This window comes from Cervus canadensis, chromosome 7 (assembly GCF_019320065.1).
Source record: "Cervus canadensis isolate Bull #8, Minnesota chromosome 7, ASM1932006v1, whole genome shotgun sequence".
NCBI lineage: Eukaryota > Metazoa > Chordata > Mammalia > Artiodactyla > Cervidae > Cervus > Cervus canadensis.
The window spans coordinates 69,778,409-69,794,259 of record NC_057392.1 but is presented as its reverse complement, the minus strand read 5'-3'; the positions used below and the strand labels follow the sequence as shown (position 1 = coordinate 69,794,259).

General features: G+C 41.3%; 1 protein-coding gene and 1 long non-coding RNA gene across 2 annotated transcripts in view; one reads left to right on the top strand and one right to left on the bottom strand.

The window, feature by feature from the left end:
• The window catches only part of TNFSF10 (TNF superfamily member 10), a 46,285-nt gene extending 37,618 nt beyond the window's left edge, over nucleotides 1-8,667 (bottom strand). Inside the window, exon 1 of the mRNA XM_043473722.1 lies at nucleotides 8,560-8,667. The gene's annotated coding sequence lies outside the window, so the exon portion shown is untranslated. The remainder of the gene's footprint in view (nucleotides 1-8,559) is intronic.
• A 136-nt stretch (nucleotides 8,668-8,803) lies between these two features.
• On the top strand, nucleotides 8,804-9,567 carry LOC122444930. Its single transcript, XR_006270387.1, has 2 exons — nucleotides 8,804-8,991; nucleotides 9,427-9,567. It is a non-coding gene; the product is annotated as an uncharacterized LOC122444930 (long non-coding RNA).
• The last annotated feature ends 6,284 nt before the right edge of the window (nucleotides 9,568-15,851 follow it).

Genomic DNA, 15,851 nt, shown 5'->3' with positions numbered 1-15,851 from the left:
GTTGCAGTTTGAATCTGAAGGCCATTAACTGGGAGAACTCCTTCTTGCTTAGGGAGGTCAGTCTTTGCCTATTAATTACTTCAGCTGATTGGATGAGGCCCACCCCCATTATGGATGGCATCTGCTTTACTCAAAATCCACCAACTTAAATGTTAATTTCATCCCCAAAACACCTTGACAGAAACATCTAGAATAATGTTGACCAAATATCTGGGCACTATAGCCCAGCCAGGTTGACACAAAAAGGACATTGAGTTTGACATATGAAACTGTAAGCATCACTCCAATCAACATGACCAGAAAATGATCCTGCATCCTTTTCCAGTCACTCCTTACCCCACCCCCATAGCAGATATTTCTGAATTCTATCACCACACATTAATAGTCAGCTTAGAATTTAATATAAATTGAATCATACAGTATGCATTTTGTCTGGCTTGTTTTAGACAGCAAAAGGAACAGAATGTGTTATGTGTGTGTGCATTTGTGTGTATGGTGTAATTAGCATTAAATGCACAGATCTAGGTGTTCAGTTAGGTAAGTTTTGAAAGACTTGCATACATCTGTGTAAACTCTACTCAAAACAATGGAATATTTTCATTGCTCCAGAAAGTGCCTTTCTACAGCTTTCCAGTTAAATTCCACCCATTCACCCAAGGAAATTTCTTTCTTGCTTTTTTTTTGCTTAATATAATGTTTTTAAGATTTATCCTGTTTTTTCTATATTAGTAGTTCCTATTTGTTGATGAGTAGTCTTCCATAATTTGCTTATCCTTTCTCTTGCAGTTGGTCATTAGGACTGTTTTCAGTTTTGGGTAATTATGAACAAAGGTGCTCTTCATGTTTTCAGTTCAGTTCAGTTCAGTTCAGTCACTCAGTCATGTCTGACTCTTTGCGATCCCATGAACCGCAGCATGCCAGGCCTCCCTGTCCATCACCAACTCCCGGAGTTTACCCAAACTCATGTCCATTGAGTCGGTGATGCCATCTAACCATCTCATCCTCTGTCGTCCTCTTCTCCTCCTGCCCTCAATCTTTCCCAGCATCAGGGTCTTTTCAAATGAGTCAGCTCTCCACATCAGGTGACCAAAATATTGGAGTTTCCGCTTCAACATCAGTCCTTCCACTGAACACCCAGGAGTGATTTCCTTGCATGTTTTCAGATAAGCCTTTTTGCACAAAAGCTTTTCCTTGGATAAGTTCTTAAGAATATAATTTTTAGTCACAGCATATGTGTTTAAGTTTTTAAGAAACAACCAGCAGCTTTCCAAATTAGTTGAGGCATTTCTCACTCTAATAAGCAATATACGAGAGTTTCAGTCACTTCATATCCTCACCTACATTTGATATCAACAATTTTTACAATTCTAGCTGCTCAAGTGTATGTGAAGTAGTGTCCTGTTATGGTTTTCTTTTGCATTTCCCTAATGACTAATGATGTTTAACATCTTTTTATGTTGACCTTTGTGGGTGCGTGTTGCTTATTATTTTGGCCACATGTTCTTCTTAGGGAAGAACTGAAATTCTTCAGTTAGGGAAGAGTCTGAAATTGTTCTTGTAACAATAAACATTAATTAACAATGAGAAATAACTCCTGCAGTCAAGGGTGGGATTAGTTTCCTCTGAGGAAGGGAACTGCATGGAGCATGCAGAATAAGGATAGATAAATGAACAAGATCAGAATTTTGTGAGGAAGCAAAAGATGTTTCATAGAGAGGAGAGATAATAGAAGACAGGAGGGCCAACTAGTGGTTCTCAACTCAAACTACACATTAAAAGCATCCTTTTAAAGATACCAATTGAAATCCAGTACTTTCTGGCTGCACTGGGGCAGAGCTTGGACTGCCAAGGCTCTGGGTGGCCCTGGCCTCATGGCTGTGGGTGGTCCTGCCCCTGTGGGCTCTGTGCCCGGGGGTGTGCCCGAAGCTCCTGTTGCAGACCTGGTGGCTCTACCTGTCTGGGGCCATGGGGCTGACCCCACCTCCATGACTGCTGAGTATTGCCCGAACAGGGGGCTCTCTAAGTGACTCCCTCTTTGGGAAAGAGCTCATTTGAGCCTCTTTTATAAAAATGCTAATTCTATTCATGAGGACTCCGCCTAATGGCCTCCCAAAGGCCCACCTCCTCGTACCATGGCATTAGGTACTAGCCTTCAACATATGCATTTGGGAGGCATACAAACATGCAGACCATAGCACCAGAGAACATGTTTAAAATGAAAATTCCTGGGTTCATTTCTAGTAATTCAGATTCAGTAGGTTTAGAATGAATTCTAGGAATCCACTTAAAAAAAAAACAAAACACAGACTTACTAGGTAGCTCTGAGGCAGAAGCTTTTTAAATAAGATGAGTCATTTTTAATAGCTATCATCAACAAAATCCACAAACAATAAATGCTAGAGAGGGTGTGGAGAGAAGGGAACCCTCCTACATTGTTGGTACATGTGTAGTGAATGTAAATTAGTGAATGTACATTAGTGAATGTAAATTGGTACAGCCACTATGGAGAACAGTATGGAGGTTCCTTAAAAAACTAAAAATAGAGCTACAATATGACCCTGTAATCACACTCCTGGGCATATATCTGGAGAAAAAGATGATCTGATGCACCCAAAAATTCATTCCAGCACTTTTTACAATAGTCAACACATGGAAGCAAACTCAATGTCCATTGACAGAGGAATGGATAAAGAAGATGTAGTACGCATATAATGAACTATTACTCAACTAATAAAAAGAATGAAATAATACTATTTGGAGCAACATGGATAGACCTAGAGATTGGCATACTGAGTGAAGTAAGTCAGACAGAGAAGGACAAATATCATGTGACATCCCTTATAGGTGGAATCTAAAAAGAAATGATACACATAAACTTATTTATAAAACAAGTCGCAAACTTAAAGAATGACGTTATGGTTGCTGAGAGAAGTATGTGGGGAAGGGATAGTTAGGGAATTTGGGATCAAAATGTACACACTGCTTTATTTAAAATGGATAACCGACAAGGTCCTACTGTATGGCACATGAAACTTTGCTCAATGTTATGGAGCAGCCTGGGGTGAGGGGAGTCTGGGGGAGAATGGATACATGTATACATATGACTGAGTCCTTTCACTGTTCACCTACAACTATCACAACATTGTTAATCAGTCATACCCCAACACAAAATAAAAAGTTTTTTACAAGAAAGGAGCCATTTTTAACCATTCACAAATTTTCCCCTGTATGTATATGCACCCAAGGACCCCTTGCTGCTCTGTAACCCTCCAGGACCTGCAGCTTTCATGCTGGGGTCCACTAGTGGACTCTGCATTACTGAAGGAGTATTCATACGTCCACATGAAACACGAGAAGGATCATGGGAACATCCACACGGGATAATGGATGGCTACAAAAATTGGATGAGACAAAAGGAAAACACCTGTCCAACTGGACACTGAAGAGGCACATGGAATTGTTCACAGCAGACATTAGTGGAACACAGAGGAACAGCCACGTGGATAATGGATAAGCAGACTGTGTAGCACATGGAAGGACCACACGGGAATGTCCCCATGAGACACTAAAAGGTAATATGTATCCATAAGGGGCTCTGGAAAGGTGTGTGGGTTCTGCATACTAATTTTTTAATATATATATTTTCTGTTTATTGAACAATTGATTTATAATGTTGTTAGTTTAAGGTTTACAACAAAATGATTCAGTTATTCATACTTGTATGTATAACTGATGCTTGCTCCTTGAAAGAAAAGCTATGACCAACCTAGACAGCATATTAAAAAGCAGAGATATCACTTTGCCAACAAAGGTCCATATAGTCAAAGCTAGTCTGTAGTCAGTAGTCATGTATGGATGTGAGGGTTGGACCATAAAGAAGGCTGGGCAGCAAAAAATTTATGCTTTTGAACTATGGTGTTGAAGACTCTTGAGAGTCCCTTGGACTGCAAGGAGATCAAACCAGTCAATCCTAAAGGAAAGCAATTCTGAATATTCATTATTCATTGGAAGGACTGATGCTGAAGCTGAAGCTCCAATACTTTGGCCACCTGATGAGAAGAGCCAACTCATTGGGAAAGACCCTGGGAAAGATTGAGGCAGGAGGAGAAGGGGAAAACAGAGAATGAGATGATTGGAAGGCATCACTGACTCAACGGACATGAGTTTGAGCAAGCTCCGGGAGATGATGACTGGACAGGGAAGCCTGGCGTGCTGCAGTCCATGGGGTCACAAAGAGTCAGACATGACTGAGCAACTGAACAACAACAATGACTATATATATATATATATGTGTATATATATATATATATATATATATATATATATGTGTGTGTGTGTATATATATATATATGTTGATGATGATGATGATGTGAGGTTGCTCAGTCGTGTCCAACCCTTTGCAACCCCATGGACTGTAACTCACCAGGCTCCTCCGTCCATGGGATTCTCCAGGCAAGAATACTGGAGTGGGTTGCCATTTCCTTCTCCAGGGGATCTTCCCAACCCAGGGATCAAACTCAGGTCTCCTGCATTGCAGGCAGACGCTTTAACCTCTGAGCCACTAGGGAAGCCCTATATATATATGTTAGTATATATATTTATAAATGTATATATTTACATATATATTTTTTAAGATTCTTTTCCTCTGCTATACAGTCGGGACCTAGTTGGTTTTCTATTTTATGTACAGTAGCCCTTCACACTAATTTTAAAGAAACTTGGTTCTTGTTAAACAGTAATGTATGTTTAAAGAGATAAAAGCAGTGGTTTGGTATGTGGTTTAGTCGCTAAGTCATGTCTGACTTTTGCAACCCCACAGACTGTTCTGCCAGGTTCCTCTGTCCATGGGATTTTCCAGGCAAGAATACTGGAGTGGGTTGCCGTTTCCTTCTCCAGGGGATCTTCCTGATCCAGGGATCGAACCTAGGTCTCCTGCACTGCAGGCAGATTCTTTACCAACTGAGCTACCAGGGAATACCTCCTATAGGATAAAAGCAGAAACAATGTGAAAGTGAAACTTTCAGGACCTGTTGGAAGTAGTTCTATGCTTCACCTTCCCCACCCACACAAGGTACAGACCCCAGCCTGGATGCCATGCTGTCACTCCTGTGGGAAGTTTGAACCCTGCCATGCCCCTAACTCCCCAGGCTACAGCTGTCTTCTTTCCCCATTTCAGAGCAGAAGAGCCACAGACTCCTGTAACAAGCAAGAGTCAATTTTGACTCCATGCTGGATCTGTTTCTTTGACTTTGACCCTTGTTTTTTGCTGCTTTTGTTATTATAATCATACACAATGGCCTGCCTCAGAGAATCCTGCCCCCCTGCCTGACCTTTAAACTAAAGTGCCTTAGTTTAGCTCACAGGGAGATAATCCGACCCTGCCCGCTGTGAATGACTATAAGAAGGAAGAGACTAACACAACCCCCTGCCTGAGGCTTGTCATTCTAGGAGATACTGCAAGATTAAATGGCCTTTCTACTTTATTTCCTCACCTCCCCTTTCTGTGATCCATAAAATAACCTAGCATCAAGACCCAGGGAAGATGCCTTCTTGATCTGCTGGCTCTTCGAATAAAGTTAATATTAAGAATAAATATTCCTTGCCTCAACACCTTGTCTTGGATTCATTGACCTGTCATGCAGTGAGCAGAGTGAGCTTGGAGGGTAAAAGAAGGTAAGTAGTCCTGTAAGACTGTTTAGACATTATGGACATAAAATGTATTTACAGCCTAAAAGTTGAGAGTTACATTTTACCGAGTGAGTGGGAATTTTTAGGACTTCAAGTCTGAGAAGGGCATCCCTTGTGGCTTGTCTGGTAAAGAATCCACCTGCAATGTGGGAGACCTGAGTTCAGTCTCTGGGTTGGGAAGATCCCCGGGAGAAGGGAAAGGCTACCCACTCCAGTATTCTAGCCTGGATAATTCCATAGACTGTATAGTCCATGAGGTCGCAAAGAGTCAGACACGACTGCGTGACTTTCATCATCATCAAGCCTGGGACACGGCATCTCAAATAACCCAGAGAAAACTGCTCCGAGAAGGGGGCAGGGGGGCGGGGAGCCAGGTTGTATAGAAGTTTTACAACAAAGGGCAGGTAGTCAGAACATCAAAAGATGATTGTTAATTAAAGAAAACCAGATATCCCAAGTTAAGGAATTTAGTACTTTTCTATGTATGGGAAGACACAAGAGTCTAGGCTCATTGAAATCATTCCTTTGGTATGCGCCTCAGCTATAAGAGGCAAGTATCCTGTGTTTTCACAACTGGAGCTTCCTCAGGGCTCGACGCCTCACCATCTGTGGTGGCTGCAGCTGCTGCTAACTGTGACATCCTTTGCCTACTGATACGCAGGAAACACTCCATGTCTCAGCGTGTTTGGTCATGCCTTTCAGAAGGAGCTGTGTGTACTCTGGGCAGGTCTGTTAACTTTCCTGATGGAAATTTCTCTTCTGGAAAGCTTTAGTTCTAGCAGCTGTGTGGCATTCAGGGTAGGCCCAAGGACGCAAATGAGATATATGAGTGGTTTCCTCCCCTTCTTCCAGGCTTTCTGCCTTTAGCCCTGCAGCTCAGAACACTGACAGGTTCAGTAAGTTTAACCCCACTGCTAAGTCACTTCAGTCGTGCCCGACTCTGTGATAAATGACCAGGAAGTTTACTTGATGGGAGGAGGCAGAAGGCAATACAAGTGTAAACTCCTGGGGGAACGGTTTTTAACTCTTTATTTTCTATCGGACTACAGGTGATTGACAATGTTGTGTTAGTTTCAGGTGTCCAGAAAAGTGATTCAGGTATACATATACATGTATCTGCTCTTTTTCACATTCTTTAGATTTAGATTTTTACCTAAAATTGAGTAGAGTCCCCTGTGCTATACAGTAAGTCCTTGTTGGTTATCTATTTTATATACAGCAGTGTATACATGTCAATCCCAAAGTCCCGAACTATCCCTCCCCCACCAACCATAATTTTGTTCCCTAAAGTCTGTGAGTCTGTTTTGTAAATAAGCTCATTTCTATTTTTTTTTTTTTAGATTTCCCATATAAGCAATATCATATGATATTTATCTTTCTCTGTCGGACTTAAGTCCCTCAGTAAAATCTCTAGGTCTATCTATGTCACTGCAAACGGTATTATTTCATTCTTTTTAATGGCTGGGTAATATGCCATTCTGCATGTGTGTGTGTGTGTGTGTGTGTGTGTGTGTTGAGAACTGGAAAAATAAATGGATAAAGACGTGGTGTGTATATATATATATACACATATATACACCGCACATACATATATATATACACACCACATCTTTATCCATTCCTCTGTCGATGGACATTTAGGTTGCTTCTATGTCTTGCCTATTGTAAATAGTGCTGCAATGAACACTGAGGTGCTTGTATCCTTTCAGACCATGTTTTTCTCCAGAGGTGTGCTCAGTATTAGGATTGCAGGATCATATGGTCGTTCTATTTTCTTTTTTTTTTTAAGAACCTCCATACTGCTGTGGGAACAGTTTTCTATCCTTCTACCCATACCTGTATAATCCTTGCTTCATTCTTTGTCTCTTAGTTTTCAAGAAATCTGTGACACTTTATTGCATTTGAAACTCATCATAGGTTGGATTCCCTCACAAGATTGTCTCCTATATAGTAAAAGACCCATTCTAGTGTCTTTGGTTTCCAATGCTATGAGTTTTAGCACTCAGTAAGCAGTACCTGTTCTTATGAAGGGATGAAAAGAGAGAGAGAGAGAAAGAGACAAAAGGACTGGCAGAAGCCCCAGGCTGTGGCACTGGTGCAGCAAGGGAGTGGGCGTGTGTGGATGCTGAGAGGGCTTCCTGGAGGAGGTGTGCCTCGTTGGCAGCCCTGGCCCTGGAGTGCAAGCTTGAAAGTTCAGTCAGGGAGAGGGAACAGTGCTGAAGAGGGTGGGAAATTTCCATAACACATCCCATGTGACAGTTCAGCCTATACCAGGTCCCAGATACCACAGCTGGGCAGTGTCCCAGGAAAAGCTGGTGGAGAATCTAAGGCCAGGAAGTTTTTTTTAAGTTGATGACAAGCATGTAAGTGTAGGAAAGGAGGTTTGGGGCTAGTGTGACTTTTCAGTACATTAGTTCCTGCCCCTTTTCTGTTCTATCATGGGAAGGCAGAGTCAAGCCTCGAATACCTGCCAGACAGGTTGCGAGATTGCTTGAGGGCTGAGACTTTTGGTATTGATCTCAGCATTAAGGTGGCACTAAATAAATGTTTAAGAAAGGCAATGCTAAAGAATGTTCAAACTACTACACAACTGCACTCATTTCACATGCTAGCAAGGCAATGCTCAAAATCCTTCAAGCTAGGCTTCAACAATACATAAACCAAGAACTTCCAGATGTACACGCTGGATTTAGAAAAGGCAGAGTAAGCAGAGATCAAATTGCCAACATCTGTTGGATCATCAAAAAAGCAAGCAAGTTCCAGAAAAACATCTACTTCTGCTTTATTGACTATGCTAAATCCTTTAACTATGGGATCACAACAAGCTATGGAAAATTCTTAAAAGAGATGGAAATACCAGACCTCCTTACCTGCCTCCTGAGAAACCTGTATGCAGGTCAAGAAGCAACAGTTAGAACTGGACATAGAACAACAGACTGGTTCAAATTGAGGAAGGAGTACATCATATTGTTACTCTGTTTATTTAACTTCTGTGCAGAGTACATCATGTGAAATGCCAGGCTGGATGAGGTTCAAGCTGGAATCAAGATTGCTGGGAGGAGTATCAATAATCTCAGATATGCAGATGACGGTACACTTATATCAGAAAACACAGAGGAACTAAAGAACCTCTTGATGAAGGTGAAAGAGGAGAGTGAAAAAGCTGGCTTGGAACTCAATTTTCAAAAAACCAAGGTCAGGGCATCCGGTCCCACCACTACATCTGGTATCGTCTAAAAGAGGAAATTCTACTACAAACAACAATGAGAAAATAATCTTCCTCTCTGCATTCAAGAGTCTGGGTAAACAACCTTTGCCTGTCTGTAAAATGGTAGTCTTTGAGCTGAAGGATATTTTCTCCACAGCAAAATGTACGAGAAGAATAAATTTTAGATGGTTATATCCAGACACCTGTTGACTGTGCCTCAAAGGCTTTTAGGTCACTTCTACTGAACACAGAGGAAAATAGGGCTGTGTAATTGGCCAGGAAATAAAGATGCTTGATCTGTTTGCACCTCCATTATCTAACTAATGGAGGTCACTATGTCCAGTTGGGGAGCAAGGTTAATCAGTTTGTCAGACATACCCATGGAGACTAGGGCTGTTGTTTTGCTGGCCCCTTGAGTGAAGAAGATCACAGTCTTATTTCTTTTGGATTATGGCAGCCAATTTATTGTTTCCCAGGAGGTTTCTTTTCCTCTCTTTTTCACGGACTCCTCTCTGACTTCTCCCACCAGGTAGCTCTGCACAGGGACCAGTTCCTCTTCTTGACCAAGAATCACTCAGCAAGCAATGATGTGAAGACCTCCATGAGGGGATGGGAAGAGGGATGCCTGGAATCCCATGACTGCACATTAAAAGTGTCTTTGTTTTCCAAAGTGAAATTAATTTAGAATATCTGAGGAATATTTATTTGTTCGATACTAACAGTTCTAAGATTATTATAAAATGCAGCAACTTTGTCTCTCAGGGAAGATTTCTGCTGTCTGAAAAGCCAGGCTGATGGCACATGAATTGTATCCAATATCTGCATCACTGGCAGTCAGTCTGTGTTTGGTTAATGCAGGGTTTTATAGCTGGTAAAGAAGTTGGCATAGAGTTTGATCTCAGAAGTGAAGTAAACAGCTTGTTTGGTGCCTCACTGTTGATCTAACCAGGTCACTCCCTGAGTTAGTAAACTATTGAAATTTCAGATCCTGGGCGGTCATCTGGTGTAGTGATAAAGACCATGGGTTTTGTAAACAGGAGATTTTGGGTCTGATTCAGGGCCCTGTGGTTACTTCCTCTAAGACTTTTTTTTTTCCCAATTATTTTTATTAGTTGGAGGCTAATTACTTTACAATATTGTAGTGGTTTTTGCCATACATTGACATGAATCAGCCATGGATTTACATGTGTTCCCCATCCTGAACCCACCTCCCACCTCCCTCCCCCTCTAGGATTTTTAAAAAAAAATATATTATTTATTTTTGGCAGCACTCGGTCTTCATTGCTTTGTGCTGGCTTCCTCTAGTTGCAATAAGTGGGGGCTCCAAAATCACTGCAGATGGTGATTGTAGCCATGAAATTAAAAGACGCTTACTCCTTGGAAGGAAAGTTATGACCAACCTAGACAGCATATTAAAAAGCAGAGACATTACTTTGCCAACAAAAGTCCATCTAGTCAAGGCTATGGTTTTTCCAGTGGCCATGTATGGATGTGAGAGTTGGACTGTGAAGAAAGATGAGCACCGAAGAATTGATGCTTTTGAACTGTGGTGTTGGAGAAGACTCTTGAGAGTCCCTTGGACTGCAAGGAGATCCAACCAGTCCATCCTAAAGGAGATCAGTCCTGGGTGTTCACTGGAAGGACTGATGCTGAAGCTGAAACTCCAGTACTTTGGCCACCTCATGTGAAGAGTTGACTCACTGGAAAAGACCCTGATGCTGGGAAGGATTGGGGGCAGGAGGAGAAGGGGATGACAGAGGATGAGATGGCTGGATGGCATCACCGACTCGATGGACATGAGTTTGAGTAAACTCTGGGAGTTGGTGATGGGCAGGGAGGCCTGGCGTGCTGAGATTCATGGGGTCGCAAAGAGTCGGACACGACTGAGCGGCTGAACTGGACTGAACCGACTCTTTGCTGCGGCACTCAGGTTACTCACTGCAGTGACTGCTCCCTTGTTGTAGAGCACAGGCTCTAGGCATGCAGGCTTCAGTAGCTGTGGCACACGGGCTTAGTTGCCCCCTGGTATGTGAAATCCTCCCAGACTGGGGATCAAAACCATGTCCCCTGCATTGGCAGGAGGATAATAATCCACTGTGCCACTGGGGAAGTACCTTCTTGGACTTCTTTAGGTTGTAGTTTTCTAATCTATGAAGTGGGAATAATGCTAATATTTATGTCATGTGAGTTGTGTGGAGGTTAAGTAAGACAAAGCATGTAACTGAGTTAACACAATGCCTGGTACTTACAAGGACTCAGGGCTTTTAGCAGGGCTGGCTTAGCTACCAGCCACAGCAGGCATAGTACCTAAGGACCACACAACTTTGAAGCGCCTGGGAAAATGTTTTAATTTCTTTTAGAATTGGAAGGAAAAATATGAATATAATAATAATGAATCCACTTGGGTTACAATTTGTCTTTTTACTAATATGGTCATAAACCATGTTTTTTAATATAAAATAAGGAGCCTGGGAAAGCAGAAGCACCTGGGGCCCAGGAAAGTCATAATGTGACTCCAGCCATTAGCAGTCTTATTTGTCACAATAGCAGCCTTTGCAGCAAAATTGGGGTAAACAAAATGATAAGGTGTGACTGAGTCCTTTACAGGGTGGGTTGTGGTTAATCTCTCAGTGAAAGCAACCCAGTGATTGTAAAATCAGTTTCTAGGAATAGTAGTAAAATAGCTCTAAAGATGGGGGGAAATAGACATTTCTTTTGATAATATCAAGACTGTACCATCACTGAGGAATGCACTGTCTGCAGTGACTGTGTGGGACTGAATCACACTGACTCTGTCCCTGATCCTCCTGGATCAAGAAGACCCCAGCTGGGCTCTTCCCTTGCCTGCTGTAGCTCCCACCAGTTACATGAGACCGGGTTCAGCAATGCAGAGCAGAAACTTTATTCACTGATCAAGGATGGAGAAGGGAAAGCTCATGCTCTATAGCTATCTTCTCCCCAAAGGGAGGAAAGTGGGGGTGGGGGGTGGGGGTGCAGATTCTAAGCGGTGAAAGGCAGGTGCATCATCAGAAGCTGAGGGAAAGGGCAGAGGTTTCCATGAGTAGCTAGGGCATCACGGTCCCTTAGGCTCCCTTGCATAAGGCACTCAATGTGCCTAGAAAAGTACAAGCACTTTGATCAGATTTCTCAGCATGATAATGAAGCAAAGGGGCTTTGAGGAGACACCCGGTTTTTCTCTGCACAGGAATTGCTGTTGCAGTTATGTTGGATCCATTCAGGGCAGTTGACTGTCAAGTTTCCTCTGAGGTGTAATTGATAAACATCTTTGACAAACATCAGGTGTTTTGGAACAAGACTAGAAATAGGTTAAAATAGACCTTTCAGCTCCCTGGGGCTTCCCTGATAGCTCAGTTGGTAAAGAATCTGCCTGCAATGCAGGACACCTTGGTTCGACTCTTGGGTCAGGAAGATCCCTTGGAGAAGGGATACGCTACCCACTCCAGTATTCTTGGGCTTTCCTTGTGGTTCAGCTGGTAAAGACTCTGCCCACAATGCGCGAGACCTGGGTTTGATCCCTGGATTGGGAAGATCCCCTGGAGAAGGGAATGGCTACCCACTCCAGGATTCTGGCCTAGAGAATTCCATGAACTATACAGTCCATGGGGTTGCAATGAGTCAGACATGACGGAGTAACTTTCACTTTCACTTCACTTTTTCAGGTCCTGGGATATGTATGGGTGACAACCTCATATTGTTAGCCCCACATGAGACCCAAAGTCCTACCTCTCCCTTTTTCTTCTCATGCCTGAGCTTTAGACTAGTTGCAGGGAAGCTCCCAAGCTGGAGATGTGACCTATCAACGTCTACCCTTGCTTTCATCTGATATGAAATCTGGAAGAATACCTTTAGCTGATGCAGATGATTAATGGTTATGAGACACCCTGCCGGAGGTAGGGGTGCTTCTGACTCTCATTGGTAGTCAGAGTCTATCTTTAGTTTCAGCCTCTTGGAATACCCTTGTATCTCTTTCAAAGACATGGAATGCAGCTGTGAATACCTCTGGATCGTCTTCTGCCCCATCCTGCCTGTACCTAAGTTACTCATAATAAACTCCAAAATTGCACTTATGGAGTGGCCTGTTCATTTTTCAGTCTCAAAGTCCCTTCTCAGTTCAGAGGAGATTATTTAATATTCCCACCTTGGTGCAGACAGAAATGGTCATGCTTACCCTACATATTCAGTGGAAGAAAATCATGTTCTATACAAATTGTATTGAGGAGTAAAACACACCAGATATTACTGTATTTTGTTTCACTTATGAACACATAAATGTCATTTCTTTTAAAAACAACATAAAATGTCTATATTTTATCCACATTATGTTTAGTCTACTTTAGTAAATTTCTATTTTAATTAAAACTGATTGTCATATATAGAAAGAAAAGTACTGTATGATCTCACTTATATATGGAATCTTAAAAAAAAAAAAGCTCATAGAGAATGAGATGAGATTTGTGGTTACCAGAAGAGGAGGATATAGAGAGAGGGAATTGGGAGAAGGTGGTTAGAAAACACAAACTTGCAGTTATAAATAAGTACTAGGGGTGAAATGTGTAACTTGATGACTAGAGCTAACTCTGCTGTATGACATATAAGAAAGTAGTTAAAAGAGTGAATCCTAAGAGTTCTCACTCATTACAGGGAAAAATTTTTGCTCCTTTTTTTATAACCCTATCTTTTTTTTGTATCTATATGACAAGGTCTATGTTAACAGAACATATTATAGTAATCATTTTATAGTATATGTAAATTAAACCATCACGCTGTATGCCTTAAATTTATGCGGTGATGTGTGTCAATTATTTCTCAGTAAAACTTTGAAAAATTGGATGTTACAAAACTACATGTTTTATGAAACAAAAAAATTCCTGCTAAACAAGCAATGGGACACATATTTGTTTTTGTTGGAAAGTGTATTTATAACTGAGCTAATCAGCTTGTTTTTCCACTGATCAAAGACAAGGGTTATTGGTGGGATTAAAATAATTTCCAAACTTACTGAATATAATCTTGTATGTTAACCACCTACAAAATGAAGGAAGATAAAGGAAAGGAATGAACGAAGACGATGTCGGCTTAGACCTCAGTGATTAGGGACAGCAACATTGTGGAAGGGTGTTAGGAAAAAGAGCAACTTGGTAATAGTAATTTTTCTCATTTGAATTTCTCCCCAGAATGTCTTTAGTCTATGATTCCATTCAATGTATTTTAACATCAAAATGATTTCTATTATAAAAGTGTTTGTCTCACTTATCCTATCTTCTACCTCCGTTATTCTACTCTTGGTTCATCGCAGCACTGTTTATAATAGCCAGGACATGGAAGCAACCTAGATGCCCATCAGCAGATGAATGGATAAGGAAGCTGTGGTACATATACACCATGGAATATTACTCAGCCGTTAAAAAGAATTCATTTGAATCAGTCCTAATGAGATGGATGAAACTGGAGCCCCTTATACAGAGTGAAGTGAGCCAGAAAGATAAAGAACATTACAGCATACTAACACATATATATGGAATTTAGAAAAGATGGTAACGATAACCCTATATGCAAAACAGAAAAAGAGACACAGAAGTACAGAACAGACTTTTGAACTCTGTGGGAGAAGGTGAGGGTGGGATGTTTCAAAAGAACAGCATGTATACTATCTATGGTGAAACAGATCACCAGCCCAGGTGGGATGCATGAGACAAGTGCTCGGGCCTGGTGCACTGGGAAGACCCAGAGGAATCGGGTGGAGAGGGAGGTGGGAGGGGGGATCGGGATGGGGAATACGTGTAAATCTATGGCTGATTCATATCAATGTATGACAAAACCCACTGAAATGTTGTGAAGTAATTAGCCTCCAACTAATTAAAAAAAAAAAAGTGTTTGTCAGTTCAGATTTGATCAGCAGTTTTAAACAACTGGATGGATTCCTGGTCTTAGTTGCTTTCCCAGAAGTTTGTCTCTTCTCCCATTGTCTGTAGAAAGATGTGGGAGGTTATTCCTCATATAAACAAGTCTCCTGGGTATTAAACATTTTTCTATAAAGGTCTATTGCCTTGTCCAGTAACTTGGATAGTCCGTGTGCTCTCACTGCTCCCAGAGAAAATAGCTATCTTGACTTATGTGATACTTAGTTTCTTGCTTTAAAAAATATGTAGTTTTACTGCCTGATTTCTATGTAGAAAGAGAAAGTCTCTGCAACCCTATGGACTATACAGTCCATGGAATTCTCCAGGCCAGATACTGAAGAGGGTAGCCTATCCCTTCCCCAGGGGATCTTCCCAACCCAGGGATCGAACCAGGGTCTCCTGCATTGCAGGCGGATTCTTTACCAGCTGAGCTACCAGGGATGCCCTGAATTCTATGTACATGGAATCACATATTAAATGTTCTTCTGTGAGTTTTTTTTTTAATTCAATCTTATGTTTAAGGTTCATTCATAGTGATCTATGAAGCTGCAATTTGATAAAATTCTCACCACTTTAAAATATTCCATTATGTAAAAATTTGATGATTTATCCACTTAATTGTTAAAAGGCTTTGGGGTTGTTTTTGAGAGTGCTGCCATGAACATTCTTATACACACGTGCTCTGATGCACATGCCCATTTATCTGTACTGTATTATAGGTTATGTTCATGTCACTTTAACAGGGAAAGTTTCCAAATGCTAGTACCAATTGGTAATTCCATCTTTGGCAAAAGACTTCCTGAAAGTTCACCAATACTTGACATTGTATGAGTCTTTTTTATCAGTCTGTTTGATGTATCATGGGAAGCTGTTGTGACATAAAAGGCATTTCCTTACAATAACACTCAGTATCTCTTGATATGTTATTATTCATTTATAGATCCATCTTCTGTGCAGTGACTGTTCAATTTTATTTTTTAACATTCTCTTTCTATGGGATTATTTTATTCTTAATGGCTCATGAAACATCTTC